Raw genomic sequence first — 26,859 nt, 5'->3', positions numbered from 1 at the left:
GTTGAGAAATCTTTCTCTTCAGATCTCTGGCACTCTCTTTTGAAGATGATCCACTGTGAAATGGATGCATCCCATTCCTCTATCAATTAGCCCCCGTTAAGGATGCCTCTCCTTGCATAATCTCACGTGCATGTGGAAGCCAAAAAAGTCAAACTCATAAAAGCAGAGAGTAGAATGGTGTTTACCAGGGGCAGAATTGGGGGAAATGAAGAGGTGTTGGTCAAAGGGTACAAAGTTCCAGTTATGCAGGATGAGTAAGTTCTGGAGATCTAATGTACAGTATGGTGATTATAGTTAATAATTCTGCATTCTGTACTTGAAATGCGCTAAGAGAGTAGATCTTAAGTGTTCTCACCACAAAAAAAAAAAATGTAAATGTATGGGGTGATGGATTTAATTAGCTTGATTGTGCTAATCATTTCACAATATATACATACATCAAAACATCATGTTGTACATCTTAAATATATACTATTTTTATTTGTCAACTATACCTGAATAAAACTGGGGAAAAAAATCCCTGTTCTTGACCTTCCAGCAAGTAGAAGCTGGTGCTCTCCAGCTGAGGCCCTTCCTTCCTGGCCTAGCCTTTGTGAGAGGTGTTTGTGTTCCTGATAAGAATCACAGATTAAACCCCCAATGAACATAGTTCTTTTGCTAGCTCAGTCTTTTACAAATCTTTGAAAATGTTGTCTAGGCCATTTAGAAGGACAGATTAAATTTAACTCAGTTTTCTAAACTGCTGACCAGGACTCATTAGTCCTCAAAATCAATTTACTGGGTTCCTAACTAGTACTTTTTAATAATAATTAAAAAAATAGACTAGAGAAATATGATAATGCATTGCAGGATTAGAAATACTGTATCATGAAACTTGTTTCAGGGGTGTGTGTGTGTGTGTGTGTGTGTGTGTGTGTGTGTGCGCGCACTACTTTGTGATATAAAATGTGTTTCTTAATGGAAATCCTAATCAAAAAGACTTGAAACCTTGATCTATGCTGGCCTCAAACCCTTATCCTGGAACTCTCAGGCCTTTTCACCTAATTGCTTTAAGTGCCAGGGTAGTTGGGTGAGGAGCTGTAAGAGCATATGGAAGAGAGAGCCATTGACTCTTAACGGGTTATTTTGGAAGAGTTCATGGTGCTAGTGGATTTGAGCTGGACTTGGAAAAAAGGCAGAACTTGACAAGTAGAAACTGGAGGGAGCCACAGGAAAGGCAGAAGAAGGAGAGAGAAAAGCAACACAGAGCTGTGGAGAAAGGGAATTTGAAGATCTGGATCCTAGGCCTGCCTCTCGGCTGTGGAACCTCAGGCTCTAGGCCTGCTCTGAGCCAATATTTTCTAATCTGCTATCTGCCCTGCTTAGTAATTACAATTTTCCAATGGAATAAGGTGAGTGAAACCACTTTGAAAACTAGGAAATATCAAACAAATGCAAGATATGCTTAGTAAGTTTTTCCAGGCAAAGCAAAGGTCACACTTGAAGGTGAGACTGTGCCTGGGATAGACGGAGGATGGTAGCTTGGCACATGTAGGGCTGGCCATGAGAGAGGAAGGGGCTAAAAAGCTGTGTTTAGGGAAATCTGTAAAGCTTTTGAGTATCAGGTGAAGGTGTCTGGATTTGATTCAGTAGATAATGGGGAAGCAGATGATTTGTAGACACAGGAGTGAGAGAATCCTGTTTCAGAAAGATTGGTTTAACAGCATTGATTAGGGAGAAGTCACAAGGGCCTAAATGAGACTAGTGGCAACGGGACTAGAAAGAAAAGGGACAGATGCTAGAAAACCCTGGCCCCAAATCCATAGAATCTGATGCCGTGGTACTGGGGGTATTGGGGCTGCAGAGAGGAAGGGCCAGGAGGTGCAGTTATTAGGGAGTGGTGGGCTGTGGGTAGCTGGGGGTGTTCCAACCCTCTGCTTCTGCCAGTCACAGAAACAGGAGGCAGGAAGACTAGTCTCATGGGGAGAAGCGGTTGGCAACCCCACAGGTGGAAACCAATTTATATGAACCTGCTCTGTGTTCTTGCTGAGCCTGTTCTTTGGGAAAAACAAGCCACTGGCCCAGTCTTGCCTTGCAAATACAGTTCTCTTGACCTCTGAGTGAACGTAGTCTTTTCTCCTGAGCTGCTCTCTCACAGGGAGATGCTATGCAATTAAAATTCTTTAAACAAATGGGACCTAATGAAACTTCAAAGCTTTTGCACAGCAAAGGAAACCATAAACAAGACCAAAAGACAACCCTCAGAATGGGAGAAAATATTTGCAAATGAAGCAACTGACAAAGGCTTAATCTCCAAAATTTACAAGCAGCTCATGCAGCTCAATATCAAAAACACAAACAGCTCAATCCAAAAATGGGCAGGAGACCTAAATAGACATTTCTCCAAAGAAGATATACAGATTGCCAACAAACACATGAAAGAATGCTCAACATCATTAATCATTAGAGAAATGCAAATCAAAACTACAATGAGATATCCTCTCATACCGGTCAGAATGGCCATAATCAAAAAATCTACAAACAATAAATGCTGGAGAGGGTGTGGAGAAAAGGGAATCCTCTTGCACTGTTGGTGGGAATGTAAATTGATACAGCCACTATGGAGAACAGTATGGAGGTTCCTTAAAAAACTACAAATAGAACTACCATACGACCCAGCAATCCCACCACTGGGCATATACCCTGAGAAAACCATAATTCAGAAAGAGTCATCTACCAAAATGTTAATTGCAGCTCTATATACAATAGCCAGGACATGGACACAACCTAAGTGTCCATCAACAGATGAATGGATAAAGAAGATGTGGCACATATATACAATGGAATATTACTCAGCCATAAAAAGAAATGAAATTGAGTTATTTGTAGTGAAGTGGATGTCTGTAGTGGATTTGTAGTGAAGTGGATGTCTGTCCTACAGAGTGAAGTAAGTCAGAAAGAGAAAGACAAATACCGTATGCTAACACATATATATGGAATCTAAAAAAAACAACAAAAAAAATGGTCATGAAGAACCTAGGGGCAAGATGGGAATAAACATACAGACCTACTAGAGAATGGACTTGAGGATACAGGGAGGGGGAAGGGTAAGCTGGGACAAAATGAGAGAGTGGCATCATGTATATACACTACCAAACGTAAACTAGATAGCTAGTGGGAAGCAGCCGCATAGCACAGGGAGATCAGCTCGGTGCTTTGTGACCACCTGGAGGGGTGGGATAGGAAGGGAGGGAGGGAGGGAGACGCAAGAGGGAAGAATATGGGGACATATGTATATGTATAACTGATTCACTTTGTTATAAAGCAGAAAGTAACACGCCATTGTAAAGCAATTATACGCCAATAAAGATGTTTAAAAAAAAATTCTACTCAAAAAGAGGGAAAACACTTATTTTAGTATTTTGTGAAAATTCAGTCTCATCAATCTGTCTTCTATTTGTAGACTTTGCTTAAATTAAACCTCAGGTTAACTTATGTTATGAATACAGCCCTGATACCATATTCTACCAAGTCAAGTTCAAACTCATTAGGTTGGAGCAGCATGGAGGATGAGTCAAACAGCTGGGTTTAGATCTTTGCCACTTACTAGCTGTGTGACACTGCAGAATCTACTTGAATTCTCTGAACCTTAATTTCCTAATCTGTAAAATGGTGATGATGACCATGACAATAATACATATCTCTCAGGATTGTTGTAAGATTCGAAATGTTAAACACACCTAGAATAAGGTCTTAAAAAAATAGACCCTAGTAAAGGGCTGCTATTGTTATTCTTACTCAAGGATATGAATGGATGTGTTCCACACTCCTTCCTAACCACACACTACAGCTTTTCCCTAGTTCCACAAGATGAGGCTTACCCAGCCTCTGCTCAAAGAGAGGGGCTTCCGGGACTGACCTGGCAGCACCTATGTCTGCAGGAGAAAAAAGTTATCACTGCCCCTCTGCTTTAAGCCCACCTACAGGCTCTTTAGGCAAAATTACTTTGTTCCAGCTCAACAGTGGTCCAAAAATGCCAGGTGTCCCTCACTGGGAGTAAGCGAACAGAAATAGGACTCCTACATGTGTACCACTCAAGTCACCCAGTAGCCAGGGGCTGGGGGAAGACGGGATTCCCATGGCTGCAGTCAGCTGAGACCTGGGGCAGCTGGCTTCCTCCTGCCCCATGATCAGAATAATCCTTGGGGAATCCCATCTGGCCATGAAAATAAAGTGCCTGTTTTTCTATCATAAAATATGATTGCAAGCATTATATCCAAGCAATTATTGATGTGAATAAAGTGCTCCTTCTGAGAAAGTCAGCTAAGCCAGAAATCAGAGAGTATGCAGTTGGGCCCCAGAGGTCACAAAGCAGGAAAAATATGGCTCCTGGCTTTGCAGGAGCTTGAGGCAACCCCTCCCAGCCCCAGTCTCCTTATCTGTGAGGACCTGGAATGCCCCTGCCTGTTCTTTAACAAGGAGACCACTACCCAAACACAGAGCACTCCTCGTGCAAGTTCAGGAACCCGGAGCTTCGACAACCCATGATTCCCACACAGTACCCCCACTATCTTTATAGGCTTGGAAATTAGAGCTTATTTTTCAGTCTTGTATGTCTATTTATGCTTCCAACCAACACCATACTGCACAACGAAAGTGCTTAAAACAAATTCTTCTGTGAGAATTTGGCCCCCCAAAAGCCACCTTTATGAAAAGGAGTATTTATTCTCCCGTGGTTTTGAGTAAAGAAAGGAAAGACATTCCTGGCTCTCTGTGGCAAACTTGGAGTCTATTTTTCAGAAATAGGGCACACTTGTCTTGTTTTTATCCTTGCAAACTTAACAAGATGTACCATCCCATTTGGATGGCATGTAGTAAATAAAGGTACTTTCTTAGACTCCCAGGAAGTAAATAATTGACATAGTGACTTTCTATGATTCAATCACAGGAAGCATACGTGAAAATGAAAGAAAGAAACGAAATAAAGTCCAATAAGCTGCCATCAATAGCTGCTTACCGTCTCATCCAGCTTCCAGCAAGACCTGATTTTACCCTATTTCTGATAGAAACAAAGGAAGAAATCTTAATCCCTTTTGACAAGCCATGAACTCACCTTTTCTTTTCTAACTGGATCCTCTTCATCATCTTGATTTCGAAATAATTCTTTCAAGACAGAGTTAGAAATAGCTGCTCTGCTATGTCTGGCTGTGGATAAGAGTGGGCAGATGGGCTTCCCTGGTGGCGCAGTGGTTGAGAGTCCGCCTGCCGATGCAGGGGACACGGGTTTGTGCCCCGGTCCGGGAAGATCCCACATGCCGTGGAGCGGCTGGGCCCGTGAGCCATGGCCGCTGAGCCTGCACGTCCGGAACCTGTGCTCCGCAACGGGAGAGGCCACAACAGTGAGAGGCCCGCGTACCGCAAAAAAAAAAAAAAAGTGGGCAGATGACAACAGTGATGGCCTCTTCGTTCTCGCACAGAGCAGGAGGCTCCTCTCTCTTTACACGTAGGGAAACTGAGGCTCAGCAGAGCTGGGACTGAAACCCTGGGCATGGGACACCCCCATCCAGGGGCCCTTTCCCTATCTTGTGTTTTATCGCTCTGGACTTCAGCTGGGAGTATCTGCCGTTTGATTTCTGGTTTAGCCGAAAACACCTACAAGTGCTTATAACAAATTCTCTTTGGAGGAATTTTGAACTTCACTTTTATTCCTTCACTTATCTGTTTCCTTGAGTGAGTTTCTTGATTTCCCCTTTTATCTGTCTCATCATTCCATTTGTTAACGCAAACAAATGCTCCTTTCCCATGCAGCCATCTGATTAAACCATACATAAAGCCGCTTCTCTATTAAAGCCCTAAATTAGTTGCCATGCTTGGGAACGTTCTTGAACCAGTACATGACCAATTCAATGATGAAATATATCTTCGATGCTCCTTGCTGAGAAAAATGCTATCCATTATCTCATAGGCTCACAGATGGGCACGTTCTGCGATTCTAGCAATTGCCTCAGTTATGCCCCCTACCAGGTCCAAGTTCATGTCCTTGGATTGTTAGATGCTTTTTGTTTATTTGAGGTTTAGCTGGTGAGGAGAAATTCCGTTTCCTTTCATTTGCTTTTCCGGAATAACTAGTCATTTTCCTTTCTGGAAAAAAAGAAAAGTTAGACTTGCCCTTGGCTGTGATATTACTTATTATTTGGTGAAGGAAATTGACAACAGTCATCTGAAAAGTTTTGTGGAGATTGAATGTAATGTTTTTTTCTCACGATTTTTCTCTTGTTTTCTAATAGCTAGTGTTTTCTTTTCCTTTTCATTTTATCCAAAGGTTTTAATAAAAATAATATAATACAAAAAGGCCACAGAGTGCTGAGAAAGAAATGAGACTTTAGTATGATTATTTTTAAGTGTATTTTTTACAACATCAAGTATCAGTTTTCTCTTGCAATTAGCTCAGCACTCATTTTGATGAGAATAATGGAAAAATTAAATGAGGTTCCCCTTTGAGTAAAGTTATGCTTTCCATCCTCTCTCTCCACTTTTTTTCCTCGTCTGGTCTCCAGTTCTTTGTACACAGTGGTGTTCCTTTACCCTTAGCCAAATGAAAAGAGAACATTTTCCCCACAAATTTATTATGCTGAGAGAGTTTTAACTGGCATAAAGGGAGAAATCTATATTCAGATAAGAATTTATACAAGTCTGAGCTTGTCTTTGAAATCTGTTTTGTCTGTGCTTGGACCTTCCTACAAATTTGAAGGGAGAGGGAGTAGTTAAAATTGGATTTAGTTCTCTTTTGCCCTTTAGTTTAATCAAAAAGAAATTCTTTATATTCAGTGACCTTAAATATCTATAACTTTAAATAAGACATTATTTTTCCTCCTTCTGTAGACAAGCTATATTAAGGGGGGCATATGCATAGATGAGACCATTCTTTCATGTGACAGAGACTCCAGTTCACTGAGGTCTATCCTTTCCCCACTTTCCTACTTACCTAGATTGGAATCCATCCTCCATCATTTCAATAACACCTTTCCAAGCACTCTAGATTCCTTTGTCCACTATCCTTTTGGTGCACCCATCTGACAAAACCCCAAGCAGTGGTGGACCCAACTCTCTGCTTTTGGGGGAAACTGCACCTGAGTCGCTGAGCCCTGTCAGAGTTACACACCTGGGAAGACTTCTTCTCCATTAAACTGTTGAATACCAACCTCAGATGGATCTGTACTTCTCAACTCTCCTACTTCACAACTCTCATAACTTTGACCTTTAATTACTCTTTCAAACCTATGTCTGCTCTCCTGAAACTTCAACTCTCCAACTTTCCCATCTTTTTTTTTTTTTTTTGCGGTACGCGGGCCTCTCACTGTTGTGGCCTCTCCCGTTGCGGAGCACAGGCTCCGGACGCGCAGGCTCAGCGGCCGTGGCTCACGGGCCCAGCCGCTCCGTGGCATGTGGGATCTTCCCGGACCGGGGCACGAACCCACGTCCCCTGCATCGGCAGGCGGACTCTCAACCACTGCGCCACCGGGGAAGCCCCAACTTTCCCACCTTGCTCTCAACAAATGAGCTCCCCTCCTAATAGAGAGTGGAGGCTAATGGAGAATAGAAGCCATTAGATGGGAACTCCTCTCATCTATCTGTCAAACTTTCAAAACAACCTACTTCCACACTTTCTCTTTTCTTATATTGTCAACCACTCCTTCTCAACTAAATCTTTTGAAATGACTTGTTAAAAATTTTTATTTTGGAGTATAGTTGATTAACAACATTGTATTAGTTTCAGGTGTACAGCAAAGTGGTTCAGTTATACATATACATGTATCTATTCTCTTTCAAATTCTTTTCCCATTTAGGTTATTACAGAATATTGAGCAGAGTTCCCTGTGCTATACAGTAGGTCCTTGTTGGTTATCTATTTAAAATATAGTAGTGTGTATATGTCGATCCCAAACTCCCAATTTATCCCTCCCCCCAAACTTAAGAAGTCTTAACCATTTAACACCAACTACATAAATAAAAACTTTCAGTAACCTCACAACCCCTTCATCAATCACCTTCTTTCACCTTCCATTTTAAAGTCTAAATTCTCAGAAAAAATGACTATAATCACTGTCTCCATTTATTCTCCTTCTACTCAGTCTCATCCCACTCAGTTCTGGCTTCCATCTCAACCACTTTACTAAAGCAGTTTGTTAGGTCCACAATGACCCCCAGATCTCTAAACCATACAGATATTTTTCAGTTCTCTTTTGACGTGTCTTTTTTTTTTTTTTACATCTTTATTAGAGTATAATTGCTTTACAATGGTGTTAGTTTCTGCTTTATAACAAAGTGAATCAGTTATACATGTACATATATTCCCGTATCTCTTCCCTCTTGCGTCTCCCTCCCTCCCACCCTTCCTATCCCACCCCTCTAGGTGGTCACAAAGCACCGAGCTGATCTCCCTGTGCTATGCAGCTGCTTCCCACTAGCTATCTACCTTACATTTGGTAGTGTATATAGGGACATGCCACTCTCTCACTTTGTCACAGCATGAGGTACTGTTGATGGCTCCCTGCTTGTCATGCTCTTTCCCTTGTCCTCCCTGACTCAACAGTCTCTTTGAGTTTCCTCCTGTCACTCTGGCCAATTGTTTTCAGGCTCATCTTTCTTTGTCCTTTAAATGCCGGGATTAATCAAGATTCTATCCAAGGCCCTCTTCTCACTCTGTTCTCTATCCCTAAGTGTCCATCTATACTCTTGGATTAAAATAACAGGGAAACAGAGATAAGTCACAAATTTAAACCTCTGTCAAACTCCAGGTACGTAGATGCAACTTACTTGATAGCCCCACACATATGCCTTAAACTCAGGAATTTCCCCTGCAAACCTAATCCATGTCCAGCGTCCCCTCTGTACTGTTAACGCAGACAAAAAGCTCAAGCATTTTCTTGGATTCCCTCTCCTTTATCCAGCTGTTATGTAAATCATCTCTCACCAGTTTTACTACCTTCAGAATTTACGTTCAGGATACCTTAGAATGTTCTGATTGTCATTGTTTGGTTGAGTTTTTTAGAAGAACTACCTAATACCTTTTTTTTTCCTCCAACACACTGAAACAAGAAAGAATTAGAAATGGGAAATGATGTAAGTGTAAAATACTGCACAGGATCAAGTACTTTTTGAAAAAAAAAATTACATGCCAGGAAATATTTTGTTTTTTTACAGAAAAACAACATGAATAGTGGGCATCATTCTTGTCACCTTCTCGAGGTCAGAGTCACTAAATTACACAGGACTGAGACACATTCTCACAGCTACACCCAAGAATTTCAAGAGGTCTAAATGGATTGTCATATCTTCTTAGATACATACATTTCTTCCATTTGGAGGAATTGTAAAACAGTATTAAAGTTAATTTTCTGATCATAAAATCTTTTAAATGGGCGTCCTCATTGTATTGGATTTCTCAAGAGATCTGTAACTTAGCCTGTAAAAGAGATGTCTTAATATATTTTAAAATATTATCTTTAGTTCTAAGCAGAAAGCACTAAAGACTTAAAATGAACATTTTACCCTGTTTTCTTTTGGTCTTGACTGTTTTTACACTAGGAAAGAATGATATATTCTTCTGCAAAACCTCCTAAGAATATAGAACTAAATGCATCAGAATATTGCATTGTTTGGAAAAATGAAAGAGGTGTATTTTTGCAAATAAACCCTCTACCTATATTGCAAGCTCAGTATTCATAGGAATGTTGATAGGAGCTTTCTCAAATAATATGCCTCCCTCTGCCAAAATACTAAACAACCTCCATCAGTTAATAATGAGCATGACTAATTATTAACCTGAACAACAGATGACATCAGAGAAAACGGACATAAATTATCCCAAAATGAACTGTGAATGAATCTGTCCACTATGAATCTAGTTTACATGATTCTTCTCCCTGCTGTTCCCTTTGTAAATAATCTTTTATTTAAATAATTTCCAGCCCAAAAGCTGGAATCATTATTCTGAGAATTATGTGGGTTTGATGGGTAAGCCAATCCTTCAGCTGTAACTCGTGAGCTGTTCAGATCATTGATACTACACCTGGCTGTTAGTTTAGATATAATGTTGCTCAGGTAGTCAGCTCAGGACCTTGTTCAGAAGCTCAGATCACAGAGAGAGAAGTCATGGGAACATGTGGGACCTAGAACCAGGCTTCCAAGGCAGCAGTGTTGGGTAAATAGCCTAGTGAAAATGTATACCCTCTGTCATTTTTAACTTATGAATAGCAAACAAAAGTGCTTCCTTTTATATATAACCATGAATCATCTTTGACACCATCAGAAGAATCAGTGGTAGTCAGGCCACTTTCACAGCCTTCCAGGTTCCAGCAGACCCTTTTAATTCATGCTGTGGGGACACAATGGGGACTCCTGCAGTTTTCTCTTTACAGCACTTTTTTTTTTTTTTTTTTTTTTGCTGAATCCAAGACCACATTATGAAGCCATATCATTGATTTGATCGACTACCACTTGTGGCAGTTCTCTCTTAACTGTTGAAAATTACTTTTTTTCCCTCTTAACATCTTGCTAAAACATCTCATTCTGAAAACTGGCTTACTTTCGCCCTTCATTCCCACACTTTGCTTAGAAAAAGAGAAGAATTTTAAAAGAATGCCCTCCTGTTCCTGTCACTACAACGTGAGAAATCAAAAGGAGTTTAATATTTCCTGTCACACATGTACTCGTGTGAGCCTGATCACACAAAATTAGTCCCTTCATAATAAAAAGGGAGAGAACCAAGGGAAAAAAGCGTTCATAACCTCTTCTGGTATTAAGTCTATGGGATGTGCTACACAGTCAAACCATCTATTAAGGTCAAAGCCATTATATCCTTCTCTGCGTGTCTAAACTGCCTGTATCAGTCATTTCAGCAGACAAAAGAATAAAGACTAGAAAATAGGATAGTTGCAGATTTGAGAAACAGTCAAAAGTGTCAGTGCCATGAATGGCAATTTGAATACCACTTGCATTTTTACAATCATTTTTATATTACTAGCATTTGAGGATTATATTATGTAGCATTTGAGGATTGTTTTGACAATGTGTTCAAAGAGAGAGAAGATAGAAAGAGGGAAGAGTCTTTTCACAAAGAGAGACATGTTTGTGTGTGTGCGTGCCTGTATATCCCGGCTTGAACGTGCACTAGACATACTGTACCCAACCTGAGTGATTAAACAGATCACCCAAAAGGAATTCTTGCAGCTAATTTTCAGTCTGCTTGGTCTTTTGAAATAACATGATATGCTGTGGTCTCCACAGGGGTATGTGTCTACAGCATTGCCAGATTTTAACTTGCTCAGGTTAATCTTGACAAATCCAGTTCTTGGCAGCTCTTTGGCCTTGAAGGTTATTTTATTCGTGGCTGTTGCTCCAGCGGCTACCTAGATAATAGCATTGGGTGGGGTGTTTTAAATCTAAGGTAGTTCAATGATAAACAGGAATACATCCCCAAAAGCTTTATAAGTGGCCTCATGAGGAATCTCCCAGCTCAGTAAATTCTGGATTAGGGCCTTCCGGTCATAAGGAAGCACACGTTCTGGTGTTTGTTTCATTGAGAGATCCCTTCCTAAGGGATCAACAGGCAGCTTCCAACATGGTCAGCAAAGCACTCAGATATGCTAAGTAAAATCTGAAACTTGGGACCACAGTTTCCGCATTCACCTTTGCCTGCCTCCTACTAAGGTGGCAGGGGAGCTGGGCCCTTCCCAGGACATGGCTCATAACACAGCTCTACATCCAGACGTGAATTCGCCAAGAATCGGTGACATTCAACTCTCAGGGCCCTTCACTCGAGGGAGCCCCTTGTAAAGAATCTGTCCTTATTTTATACTCAAAGTTTATATTCTCTTTGTTAAGGAGGGTCCCCCAGATTGGATAACCTTCAGGCTCCACACAATCTGGATCCGCCCCTATTCATTTGAGTAAGCAAGACAGAGCAAATACGATCTATTGTGAGTCTTATTGTAATAATATGTGTCACATCACTGTGAAAGATTTCAATCTCTAGCACCCATTTAGCACCATTTTCTGCATTTGCTTATTGGAGCAGTTTTGGTAAAATAATATATTTTCAATATACTTCAGTGGGGCTAAAAAATTCCTCGGGAACTTCAATCCTCAATTTGGTATCTGAAACTAATGTTATTCCTCTCCACATCTCTCCCCAACCATCTTGCACAGCTTCTCCTGCTCATCCTACTATGGCAAGTACCTTGTCACCTCCTGAAAAGTGTGCTTAAGTTCACAGGTACCCAGTCATGTGTTTTCCAGGATGTCCTCCAATACCTTTCATTCTTCAGTCTAAGTTTGCACTGTACAGCCAATGACCCAGAATGGCTCTCTTGCCCTCCTTTGCCACTTGGTACAGTTAGGAATTGATGATTCCGTTGAAATCTCACTCTGGATCCCCCAAATCACCCCAGACCACATATCCTTAACTTTAAGCATTGGAGGCCCCCAAACTGGTCCCATCTCAGGCATACGTTCTCATGACCAAGACTTCATGGGAGCTCGGCACCTGTAAGCCTTCTGCTCCAAAGGGTCTGCACGATAGAAACACTAAAGAACAGTGATAAAAGCCTAATGAAGGAAAATTACCTCCCAGTCATACCAAATTAATGCTATCCTGAGATAAACCCAGAGAAAAGAACTGATTGTATGCAATATAAGTGCCAAAAGGCATTTAGGCAGATTTTTCAGCCTAAAGGATAGTGGGAGGGGCAGTCCTAAGAGTTTTGTTAAGGATTTCTTAAAGAATTTTCTTTGAATTAAGTACCCTTTTCAGCTTTAATTATGATTCTGCTACGAGCAAGAGTGGTAAAGTTCAGATGATCCTAACTGCACAAAATATGTAGAAATGAGTAAAAACTTCTGTCCTGATGACTGGCAAATTTCAATAAATTCCTCATCTCTCTTTTTTACATTCCTCACACCAAGCCATTCATACCATCATCTTAGAAAGAGCGAATGAAAGGGCACCTGCAGACAGGTTTTGGGATCTTAAGAGAACCTTTACTGAGTGGAGATAAGATCTGAACAGAAGACCTTTTCTGAGTATATTCTGAAATACAGACAGATGAGTATAGTAAGGGCAAATAATTATTATGAACTGCATCTGGAAAAGGATTGGTGCCCCCTTTCCAGAAGCAATCTTGAAGAGGGTGCAACCAGAGAGCCCTGGGAAAGCTGCCAAAGCCCAAACCAAAACCTCATTGACAGTGTCTCTTCAGACTCTGCTATAGAATGGCTGAGATAGGAACCCATCTTGGTTTTCCGCTGAGAAATCCCAACTGCTCATCAGCAACTGTTTGCTCGCCATGATAGCCTCTAGGACGACCACTGTGCCTGGCACATAGCAGGTGTTCTAGCAAATGTTTAATCGGCAAGTAATCAAAAAGGTCCTTCAGTTAAATAATAGTAAAAACGCGAACGTTTTCCACAAAAAGGCTTGCTCTATTGCAGGCTGGTGTTGGCATTGGCTTTTGACCTCTGCCCACTGCTTTATTTATTTATTTGCTTTGCACTTAATTTCTCTGGCTTGGCATGGTTGTGTACAGAATCTGGAACCTAAGACCGTATTAGCCCATTCAAGCACGCAATTATAGTTTGTTGGCTGTTAATGCACAAGGGTGCCTAGGAGACTAAGCATGATATAATAGTGCTGAGGGCTTCTAACAGGAATTTAATCAACCATGATTCCAAGACACTTATTATTTTGTTTACAGTGTCACGATGCACAAGTTCTCACGTTGTGTCTTTAATGCTCTTTAGAGTTCTCCTATGCATTAGTCTTTGACCTGATTGCTTTTTTCCATGTCCATTAACACCTTTTTGGGAGCTGTAATTGTATGTAGCACACACCATAATTCAGGCAGGCAGCACAATTCTTTTTTTTTTTTTTTTTTTTGCAATACGCGGGCCTCTCACTGCTGTGGCCTCTCCCGTTGCGGAGCGCAGGCTCCGGACGCGCAGGCTCAGTGGCCATGGCTCACGGGCCCAGCCGCTCCGCGGCACGTGGGATCTTCCCAGACCGGGACACGAACCCGCGTCCCCTGCATCGGCAGGCGGACTCTCAACCACTGAGCCACCAAGGAAGCCCAGCGCAATTCTTTTACAGAAGCAGTTGTCACTCCCAGAGTTGTATTAATAACTGTGAGAAAACAGTGAATGGAGCAATAGTTGTAAACATGAACCTAATGATCAGAACTGAACACAGCCAAGCTCGGCTTTGGAACAGGAGAGGAAATGATCAGAGTCGTGTGATTGTTGAGAACTCCAGAGAACACCTCAACAATCTGCTCTTTTAGTGACAACTATCATTCACCAGGCGCAACAAGGGTTTTCAATGATGCGCCAATGCCATATGATGGAGAGCCTTAAGAACAGCAGTGAAAAGGATCTGAAGAATCATTTATTCATATTAGAAACAAAGTAGTATGTCAATGCAGAAGGAGGGAATGTGACATAAAGGAAGGCAGGAGGGAAAAGGAATTCTGTGCACTGAGCGAGAATCAAGCAGCCTGGAACACAACCGGAGAAGATCCTCATCCAAGGCTTGAGCCGAGTAGGTGAGCGAGAGAGCTGGAAACTGCATTTCTTCCCTCCAGACACTCAGCTCCTAGGCGGCAAATTGTAATTAATTACAAAAGCCAAAGATGACAGCCAACACACACTAGCAGTGAAGGCGGCTGAGGGCACCTGTCCAAGGAGCAGTGTTATGAGCCTCCACACCAGGAGGGGGCACTAATGAGCAGACCGTGAGACAGAGTGAGGTGGCATTCCAGGGACGCACAAATAATCATTGATGATGATTGAGAGTGAAGCCCCCGATGGCAGGTAGTGGCGTAGGGAAGCCAAAAGTCCGTCCCTCGGGCTGTCAGGTGACACAGAGCCTTGTGTAGAAGGCATCAGTAAGATTTAAGTTACGGAATCTGAAGGTTTCCAGCATTCTTAACCACTCCTTGGTTATAATTCCAACAAGGCCTAATAGGGAAGAGATCACATGGCATTCTTTTATGTTATAAGCTAAGGTGGTGTGACTTGTGGAACTTTGAAGGTCTTTGGATTCGAAACACATGGGTTCAGACCCCTGTCTCTTTCACTTAATAACTGAGTGACTTGGCCAAGTCACTTTTCAAATCTCTTTCGTAATCTTCAAAACGGGAAGAAGCTATTGTCATAATGGCAAAGTATCGAGCACTATACCCACATGCATGATTATTTTAATCAATTGGCAGCCTAGACATACAATCCTCAGGCTGCTTTAAGTCATTTTTTAACATAAAGGTGATTGATTACCCTGGACCATTCTGTTTTCCTCAACCCAGTGGCAGCTATAAGTGGAAGCAAACACCTGTGTAAGGCCATCACCTGGTTTGGGTGCAGTCAGGTGTGCCATTATTTTTAAAGAATCTTTTAAAAATATGTGTATGCATGTCCCAAGTTCTGTACACACACTCTAGGCTAGGAATGAGTTAAATGATTAAGCAGAGCTGACTGGCTCCCACCTGCTCCCTCTCTGCCTCTCTCTATGGGTTTCACAAAGGTGTTTGTTAATATAACACTGTCCTGTCTCCCTGTCAGGAGCTCCAGTCTGACACAGAAACACACAGACCAAATCGGGCCAAAGATGTTTACAATGCCTTTCCCTTTGCCACATTTTTTTGTGCAAACTGAAAGATTACAGAAAACTGGATTCAGTTTTATTTATAACGAAGCCTCTTAGAGTGGATTTCGGCACAACTGGGTTGACAACAGTAACACTTTGACATTGCAATAAAAAATGAGAGCTCTTTTCTTTCTTGGAACTCTGCAAGACCACTACGGTAATGTGGCCAGTTTTCAGCCTGGTACAAAAAAATACACATTCCGTACCTCTCCAAAACCACATGAGTATATGTTTTAATAGGGCTTTTTATTTAAAGAGACATCCATATCAGTCTCTTGTATAACATATAAAGGTCACTTAATTGGCATTCAAGGATCCCTCCTTGCTTGAGAGAAAAGCAAAAAGCATGTGATTCTCCTTCATGGGGTCATGACTGCTTCCACTCTGGCCCTGACGAGAAGCAGCAGTGGGTTCTGACTTTCAAATACCCAGGCAAGGATGTTCCTGTACCAACAGAGAGGATGTAGATCTAGGAAGAAAAAGATGTGGGTACAAGGCCAGGGTCTCCATCGGCTGGAGATTCCCCTTCCCACTCTTTCGTTCCCCAAGAATCTTCATCAGGGTTTGTCAAGCTGTCTCTAAAGTAGTAGTTTCTAAGCATGGAGGCAGCTCAGAATCCCCTGAGGCACTGATTAAAAGTTCAGATCACTGGTCCTCCCCCTGCAGATTCTGATTCAGGCAGCCTGGGTGTAAGGCCAGGGGATCTGTATGTTTAACCAGTATTCCAGGAGATTCTGCTAGAGTGGATCAACAGGAAAGCTTTGGGAAAGTCCAGAAGTCCTCTGAAGGAGCTGCCCTGTCAGATTCCAGTAGAGCCTGACTGCTGTGCCCATTTTACAGAAGAGAACACTGAGGCTCAAAGTCACAAAGTAAGTAAGGGGCCAAATTGGCTCATGAACCAAAATCAGTTAGATTCCATAGTCCACACTGTGACCCACAGTGAGATAGTCCCTCCAGTGCAGTGGGTGACTGAGTCTTCCAACAGCTCTCTACTTATATAGGCTGTTGAAATGTAATAACCAGGATTGTTAAATCAGAAACCTTGACTTTAAACCTGTTTTAACTCCATGGTCATGGTATAAGGGCATGTAGGTAGATCCAGATCTCTCCCGAGAGTCAAGTTCATGGGCTTTGTGACACCTCTTTTCTGCTATGTTCAGGTCACTTTTTCAGACATGCACAGGGTCAAAATTGAATTTCCAGACAATTAAAAGAAGTCCAATTGATCGACCCACGCAGATGCTTACCCAGGGATTTCTTATGTCTAGTTCAATGCTCTTCACACCAATTATAGCCTTTTCTATTTTTTTTCAAATATAAAATTAGTAAAAGCAAAACTGCTCGGGTTGAAGATGGGATGAACATCCTAGAGCCTAGAGTCCAACCCTCTCTCCTACCTTCTTTTCCTCCCCATGACATGCACTGAGGTCCCTCCCATACAGCAAGGAATCTTGGGGCTCCACAGAACACAGCTAGAAAGTCAAGGTCCTAGGGTCTCCTTGCAATTAAAAAAAAAAAAAACAGACGCTAACGAAATGCATAAGATTTTGTTGAGAGAGTAAAACGTAACAAATGAATAAAACACCCCTTACTTGGCTCCGTTGTTAGGAATTAATACAATCTGATAATTGAAGACTTTAGACAAAGTTAGGGACTTCTGCACTCTGTCGTGTGTTCCCCTGCTGGTGGCTTTTATTACCGGGGCAAGCCATGGGGCTCACCTAGCTGCAGTAACATGCTTTCCTCAAGCCCAACCTTCACGGCCAATCACCCAGGCCAGGAAGCAGCCTGCTGGATTGTAGATGAGATACAGGTTGTCAAATTCAACTCATGTCATGGCTGCTGGCTATTCTAGCTGTCTCTGTTGTATATAGAGAGATAATAGAATTGAAGTTTCAGACCATGTCAGAACTTAGTGCTTCCTGTGAATCACTAGTTTCCAGCTTATTAGTTCTGAAATGATCTGGATAGTTAGGTAGACTCGGAGCATTAACTGGTTGCTAAATAACAGTTGGTCGGACAAATCCAAGTTTTACATACATTTGCAAAAGGACCTAATGTGTCTTTTAATTTTAGAGGTTTCATTGTACTATCTGTTCACAGGAATCACAACCAAGAAAACGCAGCTAGTCAGGGCAATGGTGTGATGTGCATACAATGAGGATTTAGGCCAACCAGGACACAGAGTGAAAGCATAGTTCCTGGTGGGTGGGAATTACCTTGTCCGGACCAGAGGGAAACACTGATGTTCCCATCAGTCCTCCATAAAAAGATTACGGTAGGTATAAAATAACCCATTTCCTTAATGCCATTTGCAGCAACATGGATGGACCTAGAGATTATTATACTAAGTGAAGTAACTCAGACAGAGAAGGAAATACTAGATGATATCACTTATATGTGGAATCTAAAATATGACACAAATGAACGTATCTATGAAACAGACCCACAAATATAGAGAACAGACTTGTGGTTGCCAAGGGGGAAGTGGGCTGGGGGAGGGATGGATTGAGAGTTTGGGACTAGCAGATGTAAACTATTATACATAGAATGGGTAAACAACAAGGTCCTACTATATAGCACAGGGAGCTATATTCAATATCCTGTGATAAACCATAATGGAAACGAATATGAAAAAGAATGTATATATGTGTATAACTGAATCACTTTGGTATACAGCATAAATCAGCTATACTTCAATAAAATAAAATTTTTTAAAAGTCACCCATTTCCGGAGCCACAGGGCCAGCCCAGCCTACTTGACAGAGCAAGAGGCTCAGGTTTTAGTTCCCGAAAGTGAATTTGATCATACCTAAGAGTAACAATACACTCCTCAACTGCTCTTATTTCTTCTAATGTATTTCCTGCGTTTCATATATGATTTAAATTACAAGTCCTGAAAGTAACATGGAGGAGTGAAAAGAATATAACTCTTGGCATCGGAGTACCCTGTGATCATAAACAAGTTACTTAAGGTCTCTGAGATGTGGTTACTTCAGCTGTAAATTGGGAATAATAAATACATATTTACAGGATTAATGTGGGGATCAAGTGAAATGATACATCTGCATATAAGTTAGCAAACACATAAACACACAGAAGACTGCCAAGAAAGCACAGTCATTATTAGTTATTACTATTGGAATAAAGGCCAAACAAGGGCAAATCCTTTCCCATCTTCCCCAAGTCATCTTCTCCCCTCTCCAAGATCATCGTGAAGGAAGATAAAACCTATTACGTTTAATAAATGTTCTCATTAACTAATACCCAGACAAGTGGATCTCAACCCTTGGGCACACATGAATCATTTGGGTTCATTGGTTTGGGGTTGGGACCTAGGTACAAGATATTTTTAACAAGCACTCAGGTATTTCAATGTGCACCCGGGGTTGAGAACCAATGGCTTAAACTATTAAACAGTTTACTGCTGGTTTTTCTGATTCAAGATTCTGCCCACTCCAATCCATTCTCTAGTGTACTAGTAAAATAGGCTTCCCAATAATCAAATCTGACCTTGTCATTCCTAGATTTAAAAACCTTAGAATACCTCCTTTGCCTACAGCAAAGAGAGTGAATATACTTTTCCTATGTTCCAATCCTAGCAAGGTGGAGGGGGCTTCCTAAAGTCCTGTGCAGAGAAAGATTCCATGGGTCGGCCTAGGCTCAGCAGGAAAGAACGCCATTCATGGCAGACTGGGGACATCTGCCATGAGGGTAGAAAGGGGGAAGCTCTGGGATTGCCATTCCCAGTATATAGAATAAAGCTAAAGCTCTAACATGACATTGAAGGTCCCGAAGAAGTTATTTCTCTAGTTCCACTTCCTGTCTATGAAGCCACAAGCTTTATCCACGATCAATTTCTTATTTTCTTATTTTTTCCTCCCAAGCATGAATCCTTAAGTCTGTGACTTTGCTCATACTACTCCTTTGCTAGGAAATGAAAGGGCCTTGCGCTCCTCCTGCCCCACCAATACCACTCCTTAATCCACTAATCCATCTTCAGAATTCAGGCTGAAGGTCACTTTATCAATTTGCTATGACAACACCAGATATAATTAGTCTCTCTCTCCACCTCCATCCTTGCGAAGCATTTTCCCCTATTTTTACAACTGACTTTGTCATAGTACCATATGGTAATTTACTCTCTGTTTACATATTCAAGTCCCCCAATATACGATGCACATCATTAATGCTCAGTAAATGTCGAAGAATGAATGAATGAATGAACGAATGAATGAATGGACTCCTTGGCGGCAGATACCGTTGCTTACTCATCTTTGTTTCCCAAGGCCCAGCTAATAACTGACGCCTAGTAGGGATTCAGAAGTCTGCTGAGTGACTGAGTCAGTGTCTAAAGGCTCTGCTGCCGTCCATATGGCACAGTGATCTGGGCTCATTCTGAGTCACAAATCACGATCTGCCAGAAAACTTCCATCTGGAGAGATCACTCCCCTCAGCAGCTTTTCCTTTCAGTCTTTAGGCCTGTTTTGTTCCTTATTCAACAGGAAATAATTGAATGCTAGCACTGGCTCAAAAATAACTCGGGAAGCTATAAAAATTGTAAAAGGTCTATTAGTGATATTGTGCGGGGTGCTTTATGGCAGCCTCGCAGAGAGCCATCCATTTAGTTCCCAGGGTTTCTTTATGCACTTCTGTTGCAGGTGTTCTTCTTATCCAGGTGGTCAAGGCAGCCCACCAGCCCCTCACAGCCCTCTTGTGTGCAACTTGGCCTTGCTGACTGCTCGGTGCAGCGAAACTGATCAGCTGTCTATGTGGAGTAAAGGGAAAGTGCTCAGGGTTTGCTCAGAATTATCCTTCATCAGTCAATGTGCAGAAGAAATGCTTCATCCGTTCTTTCTTACCCCCTCCCACCTGACACATACATGCGGTACTCTCTCCACTAACTAAAGGTGAAACTCTGACCCCAGAGAATTCTTTTGTAAGCACGACCATGCCGAGATACACAAAGAGTTAAGCTTTCTCCATTCCTTGTGGTTTACTCATTTAAATCAGCATCGCTACAGAGCAGAAACTAGTTTGGCTCTACGCATAAGTGGAATATCTAATATAGAATTACATTATAATGAAATATGCAAGCCTCATAAAGTGCTTTTCACGTTCTATGGACATCCAAAAGTTGAAAATGCCTATAATCCTATTGTAGTTGCTGCTCAAGTATGATTCATCAGGTTAATACACTTAATTAAAAGTCACATTTGAAACATTCAAAGGGAGAGTTCCTTCACTATTGGCATTTGCTATAACACAGTTAAGCATTGTGGAAACAAGACAATGGGATGTGTCACTCCTACGAACAGAAGGAAGACCTTTAATGATTTTCAGGAAACAACATGTGCTTGACACGCAAGGAAATGTAGCTAACCGTATCCTAAAATATCCAAACTACTTTTAGATGAAAATTAATGAAAAAGAGATATGTCCACGCGCCATTTATTCCGCAGCTCAGGTCTGATTAGTTGACTGTTGATCACAGTCGTCAGAAATGGACCAAGACGGTCGAGACTGTCCCTTTTGGCCTCTGATGACCTACCTGTCCCCAGTGTTGAAGGTGAGACTTGAAACTAATTAAGTTCACTCCCCGCCGCTTGGCACTGAATTTAAAATAAAACGACTGAGCTCATTCCGTTCACAAACGTCTTGACTTCCCATTAATAGCGCTTTATCCTTTTCTTCTCCTGCCCTCAAGTTCATGTTGGTTTAAAACGCAGTTGGGCTGCCCTCTGCTCACACGGCTCCCACCGATGCTGTGCCGTCCCGCCGATGGCCCTGGCCAACCCACCAGGTGGCACACACGGTCCCTCACCTCACCATCTGTTTCCTCCACCTCGGACTCAAAGCCTGGCGTGGCGGGTCATAGCCCGGTCAAATTCCACTTTTCCTAGAATTGCACCTCCAGCATTTTCGTAAAAAGTATTTTGAAAGCCCTTTCTCAGGATTTCCTTCTAATTACCCTCCGTCCTATATTACGGAGAAAAAAACCCCACAGAGCCAAGCCTGCAGGTACGGGTGCCGAAGAAAAGCTGTGGGGAAAGGGAGCCGCGCCCAGGGACGTGGGCCCCGGGCTCCTGAGGTCCCTCCAGCGAGGACCCCGTAGTTCCCGCGGAGGACGGGACCAGCCCTTCCTGAAGGGGAACAGCTGGGAGGCTGCGCAGACGAATGGAAGAGAAAGGTTGCTCCTTGGGCCTGGAGGTGACCCGAGACCCCGCCAGGTGGGCACCGGGAGGCAGAGGGTCGTGCACACAGGTGTGCCCAGCTTCTCCCGTGTAACCACCGCCCCCCCCCAAGAATCTGATGGGAAATCAAAATTGTTTCGCTAATCAACGATTTTAAATGTCATGTCAATAGAGATCCACTACTGCCAACACACAGGGGAGTTTCCTTTACAGGGTCTACAAGTTATTCATTTTTTCCTTTTGGCTATTTTGTTCCTCCTGGCTTTACTGAGTATCCTGTTCTGCCCCGGGCTCAGCTTCTCACCTTTTGCGTCAACTCCCCTGCCGCCACTCCCACCCCAAACGTGTGCGCGCACGCGCAAACACACACACACACACACACACACACACACACACACACACTTCAAGGGACAATAGATTACTAGATCCGTAAAAAGTTGCCCTAAATAGGAAACATTCCTTATACGGTAGGATTTTTTGTCAGCATTATGGAGCAATGTGTTGTTTGGGTCACGGCTCTACTGAGGCTCAGAAACAGGTCCTTGTTCTTAAATGGTTGGACTCTTGAAAGTCAGCTGTCGGCATTCCTGACCCTTTTAGAGCAAGTGCCACATGCAAAGATCAACTTGAGTGGAAAGTTTGGGGCCCACATCAGGCAATAAGGTCATATTTTCAGGGCTCTTTGACGAGAACTTTAAACGGGTCTTATGTGGTCAAGCAAAGTTGATGCGGAGTACCAAAGCTGCACAAAACAAGCACACTTGCAGACAGGCAAGAACAGCATTATCAGCAAGGAAGAATCCAGGTACTGTTCTAGCAATCTTTTGGGTCCATAACAAATAGGGTAATGGGGGAACAGATCAAGCTAATCAGGGAGAACAACCCAGATATCCTCCAGCAGCTAAAGCTCACTTGTGCCAGAAACAGGAGAGGCCCTGTGTACAACGTGTGGAAGCTGGGAAAGTTCCAGCAATGGTGACAATATTACTTCCAGGTGGAGAACTGGATGTTCTGAAAAAGAGGATCTCAGGGAACTGGGCTGAGAATACTGTGTAGGGTTTTGAATCAGGGAGATGAAGGAAGGGGAATGTGTCGGACATGATCAGGGCATCTAGACTCCAGTGTTACGTCAGCACCCGTTTAAGATGGCAGAGTTCACCTGATTCTTTATGGCTCACCGTTGCTGTGTTTTCAGGCTGCTCAGAATGGTTCTGTGAAACAATCTTTAATATCGTGAGAGATCTTGAAACCAGAGGGATTGTAACTACTTTGTATTTTTTTAATTACTAGACTTTACTTTTTAGAGCAGTTTTAGGTTTACAGAATTTTGAGCAGAGTTGAGCAGAGTTCCCATATACTTCACCTCTCTCTGCACATAGTCTCCCCTATTATTATTTTGCATTCGTGTGGCACATTTGTTACAACTGATGAGCCAATATTGATACATTATTATTAACTAAAGTCCATAGTTTACATTGGGTTCCACTCTTTCTGCTGTACATTCTATGGGTTTTGGCAAATATGGAATGACATGTATCCACCATTACAGTAACATATGTAATAGTTTACTTTTTTAAAGACAGCTGAGACTCTGATTTCTAGATATCTATCTATTATTGCTTAAAATAAGTATCTATTATCACAGGCAAGAAAAACAGATAGTACTTACACAAGGAGCAGATACGTTTATGTAGAAAAACTCCCTCTGTTGACACACGTTGCAATCAGGAAGAGAGGAGCCTTTCAGAACCTTTCTTTTCTTAGTAAGAATAGCTCATCCAGGTTTGCAACTTTTTTTTTTTTTTTTTTTTTTTTTTTTGCGGTACGCAGGCCTCTCACTGTTGTGGCCTCTCCCGTTGCGGAGCACAGGCTCCGGACACGCAGGCTCAGCGGCCACGGCTCACGGGCCCAGCCGCTCCGCAGCATGTGGGATCTTCCCGGACCGGGGCACGAACCCGTGTCCCCTGCATCGGCAGGCGGACTCTCAACCACTGCGCCACCAGGGAAGCCCCAGGTTTGCAACTTTTAGTGGAACGTGAAAGCTGGGGATTGGACTAGTTAGTGCTCAAAGAGTTTAGAATGAATTTGGAAGAACTGGCACTGCTTCTCACAAAAGTTATTACGTGTACTTGATTTTTCCCCTAGATAGCTTGGAAAATCTAGTTACTACCACATTCTGGATCAGTGTGCAAACACAAAAATTTTGAGATCAGAATGTCCTGTTAATCCTGTGTTACATTCAGAGTATTACCCTCAAGTACACTGAACACGAAAGATGTTAGAGGCTGTTTCTCTATCTCCAGTAGGTGACCACAGATGTTTGTGGAAGAACTAAGAGTAATGAAGCGGGTGGGGCGGGGAACAGAGGAAAATACTTCTAAGTTCTAATGACAGGAAACAAGAAAAGCCTCAGGGCCCAAGAAATAGAATCAATCTACTAGTAATAATAAGAGGAGCTGGAAAAAGTTAGAGACAAAACCTCTCCTTCTCTTGAATTAAAATTCATAGTTGTTCCATATGGCGCTGTACTAAGGAACTTCTTTTCGCACTGTCTGATCCAGTGTCTAAGATGGTTTTCTTCTTTATTCCCCACGTTTACTAGTCAAGTTCCCTTACTGTTCATTCGCCCCACTCTACCTCACACCCACAAGTCTACTTTTATAGATTTTTTTCTTTCATGGTGGGAGGTTGTGATTTTTTAAGAGAGGAAGTTTAGCTCTCACTTGGATTTATCATTTGCAATTTTTGGAGACTTTAGACTTCCTTCCTCTTTCTTTCCTGTCTGAAGGAGCTTCTGCAAGCGAGAGTTCTAGCTGAAGTTCTGGAAAAATGTGTTTCCAGCTCTCCACTGTACTCTCAGAATACTTGCAAGGACCCTATCTGAGCTTTTTCAACAGAGATTACCCTAAAAAGACTTATCTCTGAACCCATGTCTGCTGACAGATTCAAGGGGATCATTACTGCTGATGAAAAAAAATTACTTTATTTCACCACAAGGTAGATGAGTGTCCTCTATCACCATTTGTAAGAACTGTGAACACAGGCAAGAGAAAATGGACCCCTGAGGCAGAGACACACGTGACTGTTGATTTAAGTGCGCAAACATATAACACCTTATTGATTCTACGAGTATTTATTTAGTGCCTACTAAGCGCCAGCCTCTGTACCTGGGCTGGGGCTAGAAGACACGGCCCCCCCTTATCATGTAGTTTGCAGCCTAACAATCTAGCAGGGGAATAAAGCAAATCAAACAAGTGGAATAATTACAGAGTCGGTCATTTTTTACCGTGATGGAGAGGGACCATAGTGGGGAGAAGCTACGTTAAAGGCAGTCGGGGAAGAGCTTTCCTTCAGAAACGAAAAATGAGAAGGACCCAGGCTCTTGCGGAGCTTTGAGAGGAGGGTTCCAGGCAGAAGGAACAGCACGTGCAAAGACGTGTCAGGGAAAGAGCTTAGCATGTTTAAGAAACAGAAGGGCAGCCAGTGTGGCTGAGAGAGAGAATGATTGAGGAACAAGGTCCAGGGGAAACCTGGTGAGGAAGGCAGATCCTGCAGGGCCTGGAGGCCAGGCTGAAGAGGGTAGACTTTATTCTAAGTGAAATAAACATGCATCAAAGAGTTTTAAGCAGGGCAATCTTGGGATCTAATTTACTTTTTTACGGATCACTCCAGTTATGCTGTGCGGAGTGAGCATGGCATCTGGGAGACCAGTTAGGAAGCAGTTGTATTAGTCCAGGCAAGAGACAACGGTGGCCTGGATGCAGGGAATCGTGGTGCCTTGAATCTAGTCTGGAGGTGGAATCACAGGACTTTCAGGCATTGGTATGGGGAGTGGGGTGAGGGAAAAGGAGGAATCAAGACTGACCTCCCAGGTTTCTGGCTGCAGCCACCATGTGGCTGGTGATGTCATTTACTGAGAGAGGGAAGACTGGTGGGGGCAGGGAGGAATCCAGAGTTCAGGTTTAGATTAGTTAAGTTTGAGATTGGCCAATGGAAAAGGTAAGTAGCCAGCTGGATATACGCATTTAGAGCTCAGAAAACATACGGAGATATAATATTTGTTATATGTGATTTGTTAATCTCTAGACACTATTTAAAACCATAGATGAGATCACCTAGAGAGATGGTGTTTGGGGGAAGATAGGAGGTCCCAGGACAGACCCTCCAGGAATACCAGTTTTTAGACTTAAGTAGAGGGATGGGAGTCTGCAAAGAAGACTTCAAAGGATAGGCCCATGAATGGCAGGTGGGGAGGCAAGAGGGTGCAGAAACTTGAGAAGTCAGGTAGCAGGGTGTGTGGAGAAGGATGGTCACTGTGCCAGGGGCTGAGGGACACAGAGAAGCGTCCTTTGGAGTTAGCACCACAGAAGTCATTGGTTGACCTTGACTAGAGCAAATTCAGTGGAGTGACAGGGGCAAAAGCTGGCTGGGGCTAGATTGAAGAGTGAATACAAATGAGAAAGTGAAGGTAGTGAGCATAAATTAACTCTTCTGAGTATTGGAGCTCTAAAAGGAATCAAAGAAATGGGGCAAAATATGGAGGAAAGTTAAATATGGAAGATGCCAGATCACATTGGTCTGTAGCTGATGGAAATGATTCGGGAGGGAGGGAGACAGCAGTGCTGAAGAGTGAATAAAAAAAGAATTCCCTGAAAAGGTGTCGGGGATGGGCTCCCAATCCCAGGAGGAGGGACTGGCCTTTGAGGGGGCGGGGCAAACACTCAGAAGAAAGAAGAGCAGAGGAGGAGAGCGTAGGCCAGACGGGTGGGAGTTTGATGGTGGGAAGGGGAGGGGCTCCCGTCTGGTACAGTTTCTGGTTCCTCTTTATTTTCGGTAGAGTACGTGGCGAGGTCCTCAGCTGACAATGAAGGTGGAGCAGGAAGCTGAAGGGGAGAAAGGCAAGTCATTTCAGGGAAGAAAAGCAAACCTTCTTTAAAAAAACACAATAGGGTCATCTAGCACAGTTAAGTACCCAGTTGAGGTTTGTTA

The 26,859-nt window shown here is 42.6% G+C and overlaps 1 protein-coding gene across 1 annotated transcript in view; it reads left to right on the top strand.

Moving 5' to 3' along the window:
- SLC9A9 (solute carrier family 9 member A9) overlaps positions 1 to 26,859 on the top strand; it is a 532,106-nt gene that overhangs the window by 448,713 nt on the left and 56,534 nt on the right. The window lies entirely within an intron of this gene.

The sequence above is a fragment of the Neophocaena asiaeorientalis genome, unplaced genomic scaffold, assembly GCF_003031525.2.
Source record: "Neophocaena asiaeorientalis asiaeorientalis breed wild unplaced genomic scaffold, Neophocaena_asiaeorientalis_V1.1 scaffold118, whole genome shotgun sequence".
NCBI classification, from domain to species: Eukaryota; Metazoa; Chordata; class Mammalia; order Artiodactyla; family Phocoenidae; genus Neophocaena; species Neophocaena asiaeorientalis.
The sequence above is the reverse complement of the archived record's forward strand: the minus strand, read 5'-3'. Positions and strand labels throughout refer to the sequence as shown.